At 35.6% G+C, this 16,569-nt stretch overlaps 1 protein-coding gene across 3 annotated transcripts in view; it reads left to right on the plus strand.

Moving 5' to 3' along the window:
* The window catches only part of PCDH9 (protocadherin 9), a 949,264-nt gene that overhangs the window by 36,587 nt on the left and 896,108 nt on the right, over positions 1-16,569 (plus strand). The window lies entirely within an intron of this gene.

A 16,569-nucleotide genomic window follows, 5' to 3' on the forward strand; every position in this document is an offset into this window, starting at 1 on the left:
GTTGAAGGTTTGCTCCCTGCCTCCATTCCAGGCACTTACAGAAGTCAACCAGTAGGCAACAATGTGTCTCTCACACACCGATGTTTCTTCTCTTTGTCTCTCTTTCTTGCTCTCTCTCTCTCTCTCTCTCTCTCTCTCTCTCTCTCTCCCTCCTTTTCTACTTTCCACTCTTTCTGAAAAGCAATTGGAAAAAATATCCTCAGGTGAGGATTAAAAAAATTTAAGGATTTTATATTTATAATATTAATATATATGTATACACACACACACACACACACACACACACATAGCTAGCAGGTTTTATAGAAAAATAAACTAGTATTTATGACTGTAATGGTCAGAAAAACTTCACAGAAGAGATAAAAACAACAATTGTATAAAAATTTAAGTCAAAAGTAACATTTGTTTGGTTTTTAGGTTTTTTTATATCACTTTAAATTTTATTCTTTCACTTATTCACAAAAACATTATGTTTTTTTCTCTTTTTAAATTTTAAATTCATCTTTACTGTTGAAAGTATTACAGATGACCCACCTTTTCCTGCATTGACCCCCTTTATCTCCTAAGACCCCCACTGACACTCTCCAAACCCTAACTCTCCCCCCTGTCCCCCGCAGGCCTTTACTGCACTATTGTCTGTGTCCATGAGTTATGCAAATATGCACATAAATTTTTTGGTTACTTTCTTCCTACCCCCCACCCACCTTCCCACTGAGATCTGTCAATTCCATGCTTCCATGCCTCTGGATCTATTTTGTTTGTCATTTTATTTTGTTCATTAGATTCCACGTATACGTGAGATCATGTGATACTTGTCTTTCTCTGACTGGCTTATTTAGCTTAGCATAACACTCTCCAGGTCCATCCATGCTGTCTCAAAATGTCAGGTATTTCCCTTACTCCCACCCCCAACATATTATTATTGACAAAATTAAGGTTGGATGATGGAACGCATGGTGGAAGAAGGACATATATTCTCAAATGTGCTAAGAACTGCATTAATCTCTCTTAAGTCTTCTAGCAATTCTTTTAATTATAGATTTATTTGTCCCGATTCTTATAGGAAATCAAAGTAGTAAGCCAACTAGGATCACATAGGAAGCAGGTCTTTCAATTCCTGTAAGACTCCTTTTTTTTTTTCTGATTCCTTTCTAATGGTTTCTTGAAGGAGAAGTGGCAGAAAAAGAGAGGGAGAACACAGTTGGAGATGCCAGAGGCAGAGCAGGTAAAAGAAAGATGACAGCATGCAGAAGAAACTATTGGGCAGGACCTTGGAGGGATGCTGCCAGTTTGATCAGGCAGAAATTTGTGCAGAAAAGTGGCTAGAGATGTGCCGAAAGTGGCAGGGTGTTGTTAAATTACAGTGAGCACAAAATAACTTTCTCATTGTGTCCACTGTTTCCAGTGTTTTCAAACTGGAGTTTGGGTATATCTCCCTAACATTTTGTAAGGTTACATATTGTCTTCTTTAAACATCCTGGCAAGAGCTTTGGCCAGTAGGAAACAATTCAAGATGATGAGCAGTAGAGGGCATGAAAAAAATAGTAGATTGTAGAAATACATTTTTTTAAATTTTATTCAAATACTTATGAAGAATTTTTTTGAGTCTGTGGTATGCTAGCATCTGGAACAACAAAATAATCAAGACATCTTACCTGTTTTCAAGACATTTATATTTTTCAAGGATTATAGATTTTCCAAGAATTTATATTCTAGATAGAGAAATGTAATAGTTAAAAAATGTGTTGAGTATATATATAATTTATGGATTTAGGATTTAGCTTATACTACTGATCAGATTAAAAGCTCAAAAAAATGAATCATTTTTCTAAAAGGGTGTATTTTTCAGAGCATTTACCAAAGTAGCACTGGGTAGTAAAGTATCAAAAACATATTTTATTGCTTTAAGAGATTTAATCTAAGATACCACATATGAGTGAAATGGAGGCCAAGGCCTTTAGAATTTCCTGTGTAATCATTGCTCAGCATTTTTAAGTAGGATAGAAAATAAAAATTATCAGTTTTACTGTTTTCCCCTATTTTCTACTAATCTATAAGAAGGTCAAATAAAAATTTAGCCTTTATTTGACATTTTATATTATTACTGGGAAAGACCAAGAATTTAAGGGACATAGAACACTAATAAAGCAATGTGTATTCCAATTAAAAGATAAGAAAAAAAGTTGTGCTATATTCTATAATATATCACTTAAAATTACAGAAGAGTGCCCTGGCCAGAGTAGCTCAGTAGGTTAGAGCTTACTTCCCTGGACCAAAAGGTGGCAGGTTCCATTCCTGGTCAGGGCACATACCAGGTTTTGAGTTCAGTCCCCAGCTGGGGCTGGTGTTGAAGGCAACTGATTGATGTTTCTCTCTCACATGGATTTTTTTCTCTCTCTCATAATAAATTAAAAAAAATAAATTACAGGAAAGTTTTATATAAAGAAAAATACTTGTTGACATATTTCTATTCTTTAATGCATTTGAGCACTTCTTCTACCTATAATTTAAGTACTCATTTTATGGTAACAGTTTTTTACTGGATTCTGACCATCCGGTATGCTGGATTCAACATTTTAAAAGTAAAAATCCAAAGTTCTATCTTGGAAACTACGTTATTCAATTCTATAGTTCATCTTTCAAAAAGGCATCTATTGATTGCTCAATTTGCTCTCTATGTTAAATGCTATTGGCACAATAAAACGTTTCTTCTTAGCTAAAGGTATCGAACTCTAAGTAAATTGACATAAAGAAGTCTGGTAGTTTCAAATTGGGAAATAAAGATCAGTACTACTACCATTCGTTCATTAACTTATTAACTTAACAAACACTGATAGTGTGTTCACACTTAGTGCCTTTACCTGCCTTATTTTCTGTCTACCTAATGTTTTCTGGAGTATTTTAATCTATTAGAGATACCAGGCACAGCGCCAACCATCACCATAGTAAGTAGTGGAACTGAATGTCAAAGTACCTAGTCATAGGAATTGAATGGTAAGTCAATGTATGCCTCAGGTTACGTATCTGTATAATAAAGAACTTTGAGTAGAATTTCCAAGATTCTTTGCGTATTAATATTCAATGAAGATATTCCCAAAACTTTTTGAATATTGTAAGCCTTACAAAATGAGATTGGTAAATAAGCTTTTAGTGGATAAATGCTGCTGACAAGAGTGGCATAAATGTTTGGTGTGCCTTTGTGACAGTATCTGAAATTGCATTACTTTTCATTACCTTATTCTAAGAATACTTGTTTTAGTGGATTATTTGAAAACCACTAATTGTATTTACATAAAAAAAATTAAAACATCATGCTTTTCTCTTAAAGCTAAGTTACTTTTCCTTTGAAGTATTAGCTTAGTAACTTCTTTTTCTTTTGCAAAGTTTTTTATCTTTATCTGAAATTTTTTTTCTAGATTGTCATGTGACTTTCTCCTTCATTCACATCTCTGTTCAGTACTCATCCGGTGCCATATGTCCTTTTAAATTATTGTCTGACATTACACTTATCACAACCTGACCGTCCATATATTAATACGTTTGTTTTTTATTTATTTATTATTATTCATGTTTGCATTGTGAAAAGCCAATATACTAAAGCAATTAAAGCATGCACCTATATTTAAAAAGCGAAGCAAGCAAATCTAAACATCTGGCTTATGAAGCGCAGTCTGAGGTGTTAATATACCCTCCTAGCTATAGGTCTCAAAATTCCTCTGCTGACTATCCTCAAGGTCCCTTTTTTGACTGTGTTGTGGCCTTCCCAGAATTCATGAGAAGCACCTGGCAACTTTATCTTGCCAAGTCTTGAGACTGCTGGCTTCTCTGCTTAGGGAGTAAATCTGCCCCTTTTCCTTTCCCTTTCCCCCTTCCCTTACAGCACTTTTTTAAATGGATGTATTTTTAAGGCTAATGAGAAATAATATTTTTGAGACTGGTTTCTTTATTTATAGCAAAACTATATTCCAGTTCCTTAGATTTACTATGCTGTCCAATAAAGTAGAGCCTAGACACATGTGACAATTTAAATTAACTAAAGTAAATAATGTAAAAAAAGTATTTCCTCAGTCACAATAGTCACATTTCAGCTGCTCAATATTCACTTACCAGAGGCCCAGTGCACAAAATTCGTTTATGGGTAGGGTCCCTAGCAGCTGCAGGCTGCCTGCCGGGCCCTTGCTTTGTTACGTGCCGCCCCCTGGTGGTCATCACACATCATAGCGAGCGATCGAACTCCTGGTCAAATTACGGAGGGGACACTTTGCATATTAGGCTTTTATATATAGAGATGGCTAGTAGTTACTCTATTGGACAGTGTAGACATATCCATCATCAGAGGAAATTCTATGGTTAGTACTATAGTGATTGACAAATAAAAGATGCAAAATAAAAAGTGAGTGATCAAATCCAAAACTTAAACAAAACTTAATATTTTCAATTGAGGCATATTTTTGTTTTTTGTTTTTTAATGGAATGATATTCATGCAGTGAAAGATACTGTAAAAGTTAAGAAGTAAAACCTGTTTCCCAGACTCTTGTTCACCAATAAAATCAGAGATTTCCAGGGCAAACCACACGTTTTTTTTCTTTCTTTCTTTCTTTCTTTCTTTCTTTCTTTCTTTCTTTCTTTCTTTCTTTCTTTCCTTCCTTCCTTCCTTCCTTCCTTCCTTCCTTCCTTCCTTCCTTCCTTCCTTCCTTCTTTCTTTCTTTCTTTCTTTCTTTCTTTCTTTCTTTCTTTCTTTCTTCTTTCTTCTTTCTTCTTTCTTCTGTTGTCCTTTCTTTGATTTCAAGTATTTTATTGAAAGAAAAATTTTGTTTGTGATAGATAGAAAAACTTACAGCAATTACAAGAAAATTAATTTATGTCAGGAAAGTAGTATTAGTGTTATCATACTCCCTTGCCAATAAAAAAAAAAAAAAATCCCTCCCCCCCCAAATTGCTATTAAGGGCACTTTTCCCAATCTTCTTTTAAGTAAATCTTCCAGATTTCATTTTACTAAAACTTAACTTTTATCTTTAATATAGTTTTAATTTCAGTGTGCCTTTCACATTTACTCTGTCCTAAATAGGAAAAGTCAGCTTTAAGTAATATCAAACTATTTTATACATTTTCAATTTTCCCTAGGTCAAGTAAGATAGTTATTTAATGTATATTTCAGATAAGGTTAGATCTAAAATAGTTATAATTTGTGGAAATACAATATAAAACAAACATAAAGTCTAGTGTATAAGTAATCTGCTATTTCTTAATCATATAAGGTGACTTTTTAAGATAAATTGTTTATGCCCATGTTTCAATTTACAGATATTTTCTGTGAAGCCCCAATGTTCATATAAGATGTCTGTTTGTTGTGCATTTCAGTGTATGTGGATTATGAAAATAGATTAAAATTATATTTCTGTTTTTCTTACTCAATCACTAATATTTGGGTTTATAAACTCTACGATATATTCAATAGAAGTTTTTAATAAAAACGTTTTGGTTATTATTTTTTAAATCAATAAATCAGTGTTGAAGTAAAAAAATACCTTTAATACATTTTTTAAGATTTCATAGATAACAGCATTATCAAAATAAAAGTCATAAAACCTTTATTTAAAAAAAACCCCTATATTTTATTTACATTTGGAGGTTCAAGAAAGATTTAGACAAAATTAAGAAGATAGGAATAGAAGGGCTGAGTATTTTTGACAGAAAATGATCTCTTTAATAATAATACCAGTGTAGTTTGATGACATAACAAAGTGATTAAAGTTTATAAATTATTATCAACAAAATTATCATCAGTAAAGTCAGAAATCTCAAATAGATGCATAGGCATTGGTAGGGTAAACATAAGACACAATGTTTTTCCACTTCTGTTTAAAATTAAACTTTATTAGGAAGTCACATATAAATTACCTCATTGGTTTTAATACCATAATTTCTTATGAGATTCTTAAAAGTACATTTTACTCCTGAACCTGACTTATGTGAAGACATAGGCCTTGAAATCATTCTATTGTGGATATAGCTGCATTTTTTCCCTTAGCCTATATCACTAAAATAAAAATAGATTTTTTTTCTAAATTTCATTACAATCAATAGGCATATGCATCGATAACATTTATGACTATATGTACTTAAATATAAAGTTGTATACAATCTATGCTGAAGTTTAATAAAAGCATTTCTTGATAAGTTGCACTTTAGAAAAGCAGAATTTTATAGGTATACCATTTAAAGATGTTAGAATGTCTTCTGCTAGAAACTATACCTTAGAAAACCCATTATCTGTTCTTCACAGGTTACAGCAGATCATACTGTGTAAATCCCATCCGCCCGTGGCTGTTTTGGTGCACATTTCTATACTCTGCCTTTCCTCTATCCCCAGAGGTTCAGCAAGAGTAGAGGAAAGACACTTATGATTGTTTTCAGTTACTGAAGAAAGTGTTTTTTCTATGTACTGGGAGGATCGGAGCGGCGCCGAGAAGGCCAGGGGGAGCTCCCTAGGCTCCAGGTTTGAGGTCGTTGGGGTATGTTTGTTCTTTTGTTTGTGTTTCAGAGCTACATGGAACAGCATGACCATCATGCTCAACCCTGGCGCTCATGGGGATAGTTATATATAAAACGCAGTACAGGGAAGGATGTTAGCTGCATTTGTAGTGAAAAGTTAAGGAAAAATGTTAAAAATGCTTGGTTCCACCTAAATTGAAACAAACAAATGAACAACAAAAATGCTTATAAATTCATAGTGAAATTATTCGTAGTTCTTTTTAAATCTGGGTGAGCTTCTTGTTGTTTTGTTGCTGTTGTTTTTGTTGTTGTTGTTGTGTGTGTGTGAGGGGCTTTAACACCTGACACTTATAAAGTCCAAGAATTTTTCATGCAGAAACTTAATGGGATTGCTATGTGTATGTTCATTTTGGGTTTGTAGCAAACCCAGATGTTAAAAATAAACATTAATATATCAAACTATTATTACACAGTAGAGCTATTATCCAGTTGATCTTTCAGCAGAAAATAACTTCCCTTTTTCTTTTCCCTTTATTTATTCTAATCTTTTCACCATGTGGTAGATCATTAAAATTTACCTAATTATATTTAAGGTCTTATGACTAAAAATGCAGGCCACCCATGAACCAGAAACATCCAATTAACCTGGGAGCTTGTTAGAAATGCAGAATCTCATACCTACTGAACCTGCATTTCATCAAGATTTCCAGGTGATTTGAATGCATATTAAAGTTCAGAAGCAATATTTGGATGTATGCATTAGATAGCAGTAGATATTTCCTAATCATAGATAAATTTTTGAACACTGAAATAAATGTATGCTTTTCTATTATATTAACCATTAGGTCATAATAACTTCATTGTCACCATATCCAAAGGAGAGTCAACATAAATTATTTTAACATTACACTTATCTGTCAGAATCCAATGTGTTAACTTGAGTATATACTCTTAGAATTCAGAGAGACTGAAAAATATAATTCTTTCTAACAGCAGAGTGTATCATATTTATTGGTACCTTAATTACATTTCTGTACAACAGAATAAATTTTACCTTTGGAAAGTCTTAAGTGTTTTTTAAAAATATTTCCAACTAGTTGAAGAATATAAATGGTAGAGTGTCCCCATGAAACTAAGGGCTTTTTTTACAGCATTTTTGAGATCTATGGTATCAGTATTATGCTGAAACCCTTAACAATAGTTGATTGAATACCTGAGCAAATTAAATCTTTCAAATGATTGCTCATGGGTTATTAACACCAGATTATGGTGGGTTCACATGTAGTGATTTCTTGGTTCATGATGAAGCATGTTGTTTTAACGTATATTTATTTTATCTATTGTGATCACTTACACCATGTAATATATTTATATACTAGTGGCCTGGTGCATGAAATTCATGCACATTAAAGGGGAATTAATTAGAGGAAATATTTTGATATTGCTATTTGCCCTTTCTCTATAATAGAAGCAACAGAGATGAAAGAAAATTAGTAAAATATATATGAAAATCTTCCTCCTGTCAGAGTCTGGGGCGTGCCCCGGGACCCAGAGTCAAGTCCCTGCTCACTACGTGCACCTTGAAATTGCGCAAGACCCAGACCTAGCAGGCCCCACCCCAATTTGGCAAGATCCAGACCCAGCAAGACCCACCCCCGTCAAGCCCCACCGGGCGGGGGCACAGCCTCAGGTCCCAGCAAGCCCCACTGGGTGAGGGGAATAGCCAAAGTTCCCCTGGTGCATGCTGGGCGGGGGGCACAGCCTCAGGTCCCCCGGTGCATGCTGGGCGAGGGGGCACAGCCTCAGGCCCCTGTGCACCTTAGGTCCCCAGGCCCAGCGCTAGGGTTTGAGGTGCGGCCTGAGGTCCCCTGTTAAGCCCCGCTGGGCAGGGGGCGCAGGCTCAGGTCCCCTGGCCCAGCCTGGTTCCACACAGCCCCAGGTCCCTGCTGATTTCTCCTTAAGGCTCGTTGCAGGAACTCAGACTCCACTGGGGTGCAGCCATCTTTGTGATGGTGTGGTGGTCAATTTGCATATTCCCTCTTTATTAGATAGGATTAAAATATTTTCACACAAACAACTATAAGCTGATTCATGATATCAGGTCTCTATATTCACACCCAAGATATTATCTTTAACCTATATTCATTCTCTTCTCCTACTTCTAATTTTAGCCATCTCATATAATATAATTGATAAATACTCTCTTCGTCATTTTTAGCTATTTTTTTTTTTTTTACTTTGAAATCAGCTATATGTCTAACTATTTTTAATTCAGGAAAATAACTTGGAAAGGAATACCATTTCAACTTATTAGAGGCCTCATTATTAATTATGAGGCCTAATGTGTTTAATAAACATTTTTTCAACATAACCAATTTGCTTCTTTTTGGGCTATACATTTTCAACAACATATCAGAGATGCTTTGGATTCTCAGAATAAAATATAAGGTTGTATAGAAATTTTCAGATTTATAAAGCTTTTCATAAGAATTTATTATATAATACACAAAGTAATACATACCCTATATTTTGAGAACCTTAATTATAAATAGTAACTAACTATGACACTAGCTTAATATTAATGCATTTTTTTTCTGTGCAAAAAAGTAGAGAATTTAATTTTTAAATTGTTATTTTATATTGTTCATATAAAGTTGGTGATGAGTTTTCACTATTTCCCATTGAACAAATGAAATAAAGGAATACCCAATATATATGTATGTATATATTGATTTCAGAGAGGAAGGGAGAGGGAGAGAGAGATAGAAACATCAAGAATCACCAAGAATCACCAATTGGCTGTCTCCTGCATGCCCCACACTGGGAAATGAGTCTGCAACCTGGGCATGTTCCCTTAACTGGAATCAAGCCTGGGACCCTTTAGTCCACAGGCCGACGCTCTATCCACTGAGCCAAACAAGTCAGGGCAAAGGAATACCCAAATTTAAGCAATGAGAGTAGAATTTATATTGGATAAATATTGTATTGTTTATGTGTTTTTGAGATCACATAAGTTGTCCTTGGTGGTGGTGTTTCTGTGTGTGTGCGTGTTCATGGTTTGTGGTAAGAACACTTAACGTGATGTCTACTCTCTCACTATGCACTTTTAAGAGTTCGGGATCTTGAGTTGTGTTGGGTGTGTTTTTTAAATGAATACAAGTAATAAGTTTATTTTAATTTTCAGTCTCTCTGGACCCAATGCCTCAAGAAATTAATGCAACTTTTACTCACTGTCCTCAGAGACATTGCTAGGTAAAAGGAACAGAGGAGCTGAGTGAACAAGTAATTTTCATAGAAGGTATGACAATGCCATAGGAAAGTCTTGTCTATGTAGTATAGGCAATCTGTGGGAGCAGTTAATACAGTTAGCTGAGAAGATTAAATAGAAATGCATTAGGATGAGGTTTGAGGATGAATCATCTTTTGACAGATCAGAAAAGTTCATACTATATGAATGGAAAATAGTAAAAAATATACTATTTCTAGAACTCATGGTTTTATTTTCCAAGATAATACCATTACTTTGCCCAATAACATGAGAGGTGAATTTTTCAAGATTGAATTATCATTTGCCACTTATCAACATCCCTCACTCTGACTATGCCTTAGTTTTAAAACCCTGTACCTCCACAAATTCAGAGACCTAAATGGAGATCAATTAAAATTATCAGGTGGACAAACGGCATAATTTGTTCAGAATTAGCATAGAATCCATGGCGGGATAAAGACCTTACCCCCCACCCCCTTTTTTAAATGATAAACTTCATTTCACAATTTTTACTGTTATAAAAGCTGTGTTATTTTCATTGCCAGTGTGGTCCCTGTGTTGTCTGATAAGATGCTCAGCCATCAACAACCTAAAGGAAGCTTTGTCCTACATTTCCACTTATGGGGTGGTTGTGAAATAACAACTAAGAGAAGAATCTCTGTTCCCTTTCTTCAGTGGGCATAAGACATAAAAAAAGTAGATAGCTACACAAATTAGTAGATGGTTTAGAAAGAGGCAAATATAGCATTAGGGCACTAGCTTTCTCATGAACACCATGCATTTGAACAAGAAGGGAATTGTCAATGCATCACAGAATGAATTGCAAATATACGTGAAACAATACTGTAAATTGATATCCTAAATCTTAATCTTAAATATTTTTATTTTTACTTAAGTTATCGTCTTAAAATATAACTAAGCTTTTATTACAAAACTTAAAATGTGTCAAACTGCTTAAACCATTTCTTTTTTATCTTAAACTTCAGGCATGTTTTCTTTTTCTTTTCTTTTGAATAAAGTATATAATGCATAGAAAGTTTTGTAATTAAAAGCGATTGCCTTTATCCTCTGAGGCACTCCTCTTTAGCAATATCTCCAAGGCCCAAGAGAGGCATACTAAAAATAGCAACTGAGATATTTGGGATGATATTTGAATTCAGGAGAAAAGGAAGGAAACAGATTGTGGATGCTGGAACTTGTAGTTCATAACAGGCTTTTTAAAATATATGTTTACCTACACTGCCCAAAGTTCTATCTGACATGCTAACTTTGTGTTGTTTTTTTCTTAATAGTTATGAGTTAAGAATTAGAATCAGCAGAACTTGATTTATTCCTGCTGATTGCTTGCTCTCTGGTTTGGGGCACAGTTTTTGCACCTTGGATCCTTATTTTTTTGAACTATATTGCAATGAGATTCAAGTGTACATGAAGGGCTATGAACTCCATAAATTATAATAATAATTTTATTATAATTTATATAGGTTATATAACAGAAGTAACAGTAGTTGTAGCCATTATTCAAATCTGCAGATAAGTTAATTAAATACAATTAATTTCTCCCATTATCTGGCTAAGAAAGCTGCACTGAGGAAATAGAGACATTCTTTCATGTTCATTTTCCTTTTTCAAGACATTTAAAGGAGATTAATTTTAGAATTTAAATCCTTCCTGTCATGGCACCTTCCAAACACTCTATGAAAGTTAAGGGTATTAGTGAGAAGCTTAGTGACAGAGACAAGTAAAGTGAGAGTGCCCAGAATAAATGTTATTTATTTCCTAACTTCTCCAGGAAAGACTTTATTCAACTTCTTTCAATTTATGGTTCCTTAATCTGGGTGGTAAAAATTTACTCTTGACATACTGAGAGATGTTGATGTGATGCAGAATTGGCATAGATCAGTTTATCTAAATTATAAACAGCAACAATTTGGGTTGTATTCTAAGTGTGAAGCAGAGTGAATCAAAATTTTCAACAGAAGGATAGCATAATCTGACTTATACTATAAAAAAATATTCCAATTAGTATATGGTGATCTGACTTTGTAGGTAAATGATGGAAACAAAGATAGTGATAATGGTAGTTTGGACCATAGTATATAGCCAAGGAGGTGCTAAAGAATGATGACTTTGGGATATTTACTACATATATAGTAGAGCTGAGATGACATGGCCACTCATGAGATGTGGGGTTGTGGAGTAAAGAGACAATTTGTATCTAACCTCCTTGCATTTTGGCTTGAATGAAAGGGGGAATGGGAAATCCTGGGGCTGGAGTTGACTTAGGAGGGAAACTAATAGTTCTGTTTTAGGCAGGAGAAGTTTAAGATGCTCATTTGACATCTAAATAGAAATGTCAGGGAGGTGGTTTAATTTATGAGTCCTGAGAGGCAGGAATGCTGTATCTGGAGACATATATTTGGGATCCATCTTTGTACAACTCAACACCCTGAAACTAGATGACGAGGTATCAGTCTAGGTAGCATGTGAGAGAGAGATCCAAGGATCACCCTCTGAGAAAAGCTCACATTCAGTGACAGAGGAGAGCCAGAAAAGTAGTCAATCCAGTGAGGGGCAAATGGGAGCCAGTAGTGTCCTAGAAACCAAGTGAAACAGTTTCTGGAAGAGGAAGTCATTATCTAGTAAAATTCCAATGAGGGTGCATGATGGCATTAAAAGACAGAGAACTGCCCTGGCTGGTTTGGCTTAGTGAATAGGGCAATTGATCGGCCTATGGCCTGAAGGGTCTCAGGTTCGATTCCGGTCAGGGGCACATGCCCGGGTTGCGAGTTCGGTCGCCAGTTGAGGTCTGCAGAAAGCAGCCTAACAATGATTCTCTCTTGTCATTGATGTTTCTATCTCTCTCTCCCACTCTCTTTCTGTCAGAAATAATAAAAATATAAAAAAAGAAAACTCACTGTGTTTCAACACCAAACTATAATAAATAAATAAATAAATAAATAAATAACAGAGAAATGAACATTGGAATATATGGTTTGTGGCCTGGATGAGAAAAGGTTAACCAAAGAATTTATATGCATAGACACAGACAATAGGGTGGTGAAGGCCTGGGGAGGGGCAAGAGCAGGTGGAGCAGGTTAATGGGGAAACAAAAGGGACATTTGTCATACTTTCAGTAATCTATACTAATAATAGCCTAGGGCTGTCACAACCAGGACAGATGACTGAACAGTGGGCCCCTGGCCATCGAGGCACGCAGGCTGGAAGGGCCTGTGGGCTCTGGGACTCTGGGGTGTGGCAGCAGGAGCGATCTGTGGGCCTGGGCTGCCGAGGCACAGCAGCAAGAAGGGTCTGTGGGCTTTGGGTCACTGGGGCACGGTGGCAAGAAAGGTGTGTGGTGGCCATCAGGGGAGGGCAGTGGGGGGCAACCGGGCCTGCAGGAGAGGGAGGCCAGTTGCGGGGCGGGGGGGGGGGGGGACCAAGCCAGCAGGGGAAGGCAGTTAGGGGCAACTGGGCTGGCAGGGGAGGGCAGTTCGGGGGAATTGGGCCAGCAGGAAAGCAGTTAGGCGTCAATCAGGCTGGTAGGAGAGTGGTTAGGGGGTGATCAGCCTGGCAGGCAGAAGTGGTTAGGGCAATCAGGCAGGCAGGTGTGCGGTTGGGAGCCAACAGTCCTGGATTGTGAGAGGGATGTCCGACTGCGGATTTGGGCCCAAATCCGCAGTCGGACATCTCCTGAGGCGTCACAGATTGTAGAGGGTGCAGGCTGGGCTGAGGAACCCCCCTGCCCCACAGTTCACGAATTTTGTGCACTGGACCTCTAGTAATGATAACTCAAAAACAATCCAATTTGTTGTAGTTTTTCATGTCCTGCATTTTCAGTCACTTCTATCTCTGTTCCTTTGGTGACTTTAAAAGATACAGCTCAATTTTAGTGTCCCTTCATCTTTCCAAAATGAACCCACATTTCTCTGATTTTACACCCACTTACAGTGCTGACACCCAGTGTTATTCTCACTCTTTGTAAGATATTTTTATGGAATTTTCACTTTACGTTGCCACGATTATAATATTACTATAGAGTTCCAAATGCTATTCCATCTTAACAACTTAAAAATTACTTTTTAAGTTGTTGCAGTTGTCTTCACATTCATTTCACAAACATTTTTTTTAATGACACATCCTTTTTCTACCTGTTTTTCTGTTCTCTCTCTCTCAAACCTCTTTGCAATATGACTTTTCTCTGCAATTCTCCTGAAATTACTCTGCTTAATGACACCAAATGTTTTCCTAAACACTGGAACCAGTGGCTTTTTATGATTATTCTCTCTATGCAGCTACTTTAAGTAGGAAGTTGAAAAAAATTTATTTGCACTATTTGCAAGTTTGATTTACCATGACTTAAATTTCAATAATAAATCCCCAGGAGCTGCTCTTTTGACTTAAGCTTTTCAGAGACGCTAGTTTGAAAGCCACTGATACAGAAAACAAGCATTATGTTAATGTCTTTTACAGAGGACAACACCCAAAGTAAAGGCCAAGCTGACTGTCTCTGGCTTCCGACACATCTCCCACTGTTAAATTCTCCATTAATTTGAAATTGATTTTTAGTAATTAAAATCACAGTTATATTAGCCTCTTGACACAAATTTGAAATGAAGAGCTTTAACTTTATAAACGGTAATGCTTATTTCAATTGGTGGTGCTAAAAGGTAACAATACAACTCTATAAACACATTTGAGTTGCTATCCCTGAACATGAGCCAGCATCATAATCTGCTTATCAGTGAGAAATGTTCAGGGAGTGTGAAATTCAACAAGACAAGCCAAAGAAAATTAATTCAGGCCTGCTTCAGAAATGCCAATTGACCTAATCTTCCCGATCTATTAATTCTGAAGGTCAAAGAGCAATAGGTAGAAAAGCCTAGGGGTAATCATAATAATACGAGACTTAGGAGCATCTCAGAGTCAGCTCAGCTCCTAAAGACCAACCCGGGAATTTCGAATAGTTATTTTAAATGTGTATAGGCCATGCAGAGCCTTATAGGTCAAAAGCAAAAAATCTAGAAATCAATACCAAAAAGTGAATTAGGGAACTTAAAGACATAAATGATGTGATGGGTTGATTTAATAGAAGAGACTCTTGAAGTTGAAGGAATCCTGTAATAATAGCAGAACCATGTCTTTCAGTCAGTCATACCAGAACCCAACAGTGAGCTTCACCAGCAGATTTGGAGATAATAAAAGCTTTGAATCATAATACTTATAAAACGGTGTAACTGTAAATAATATTCCTGAAAACTAGTGCCAGTTACATAGCATACAGATTGTGTTTGTGAATTAAAGTTTACAGGCAGTAAACCTATCCATTCTTTCATACCCCAATTAAAAATAATAAAGCAGAAAAGATCTGTCAGTAAGAGATGAAGCTGAACCTAGGAAGTATTATAGATTGTGAAAGTGCCTTTCAATATATCATACTTAAATCAAATATTCATTTAATCTTCCAAATAATCATTTTTATAGAAATAACCTAAGCAATAATATCAACTGGTAGTTTAGAGGTTTAAAAGATTTTATTTTTGGAAACTGACCATAAATACATGCAATGTTTAGAGTTTTCTTGGGTATGCAAAATATAGACTAAAATATTTTGATAAAACATACTTTCAAGTAAGTATTGCAATTAATATTTGCTTTTCTATTCTACTTTCCCCCTTCCCCTTAATCTTAACTTTGAAATAGGTTCTTTAAAAGATAAATGATAGAAACAGATTCCCAAGACAAGTAATGGGGACATACCCACGAAACTGGGCAGAAATGTTTTAACCTGGCTTAATTTTTGTTAACACGTTTCTCTAAAAGATATCAACTCTTGGTTAAAACCTATCAGTGAAATATATACTTTATCAACAATGACCACAAAATGTCTTCTGATGATTTTAGCTTTAATTCTAATAGAGTATTAAAGGCCAAAAACAAACAAACAACTAGATTTAATATCAGTAATTATTACAATTAATGCAAAGTAAAAAAACAAACAAACAGCAATTAACACTAGAAATCTGTTTTTGCTTAAACTGGTTTGTTAGGATATATTTCCTGTAGTCTTTATTTAAGGTACAATCTAGTTACTTTTATAACTGACTGCACAGTCATTGAGCAGTTGAATAGTAAACAAGCTTTAGTTGATGGCCTATGCATAGATTGCTATGGACCAATCATAGACACCGACTCTTGTGGCAAGCACTTTTAGCACTTTTACCTACTTAAACCCCAATAATCCTATTATAAGTACCATGTATGCAGATGCTTAAATAAAGGAAAGAAAGTTTCTACATGCACATGTTTGTTTGACAGTTCTGAAAATTAATACTGCCTCTGACAATGACTATGGGCATTGGAAAATAGCTGGTTGCTCTCAATCTCAGTTTTCTCTTCTACAAGATAAGAACTCACGACCTAACTCATAGGAGCTAACGGAGACAAACTCACTACAGTGCCTGGGACAGAGTAACATATTCACTTAGGACTTCATGGCTCAGAAGTTCACTGTGTGATGACTATGTACCACAGCTGTGTTAAACTGGGTACAAGGGTATAAAGGCGCAATTATGTTTAAAGCATCTTGTATGTCACAGTAGAAGTGGAAATAAAATTAAGCAAGCCTTGAATTGTGTGTTTTTGGTAAGGATAGAATACCAAAATGTTTTATGCCAGGGTATCTATTTTCACTCTATTGAAAAGTTTTTCTCCCTCATGAAGTTGATTTGAGGAATTTAAGAATGAAATTATATCTCTAAATCTTTACTCAGTGTCTGGTACAAAATAATCATATAATAAATGCTG

Source organism: Myotis myotis, unplaced genomic scaffold, assembly GCF_014108235.1.
Source record: "Myotis myotis isolate mMyoMyo1 unplaced genomic scaffold, mMyoMyo1.p scaffold_m19_p_3, whole genome shotgun sequence".
Taxonomy (NCBI): domain Eukaryota; kingdom Metazoa; phylum Chordata; class Mammalia; order Chiroptera; family Vespertilionidae; genus Myotis; species Myotis myotis.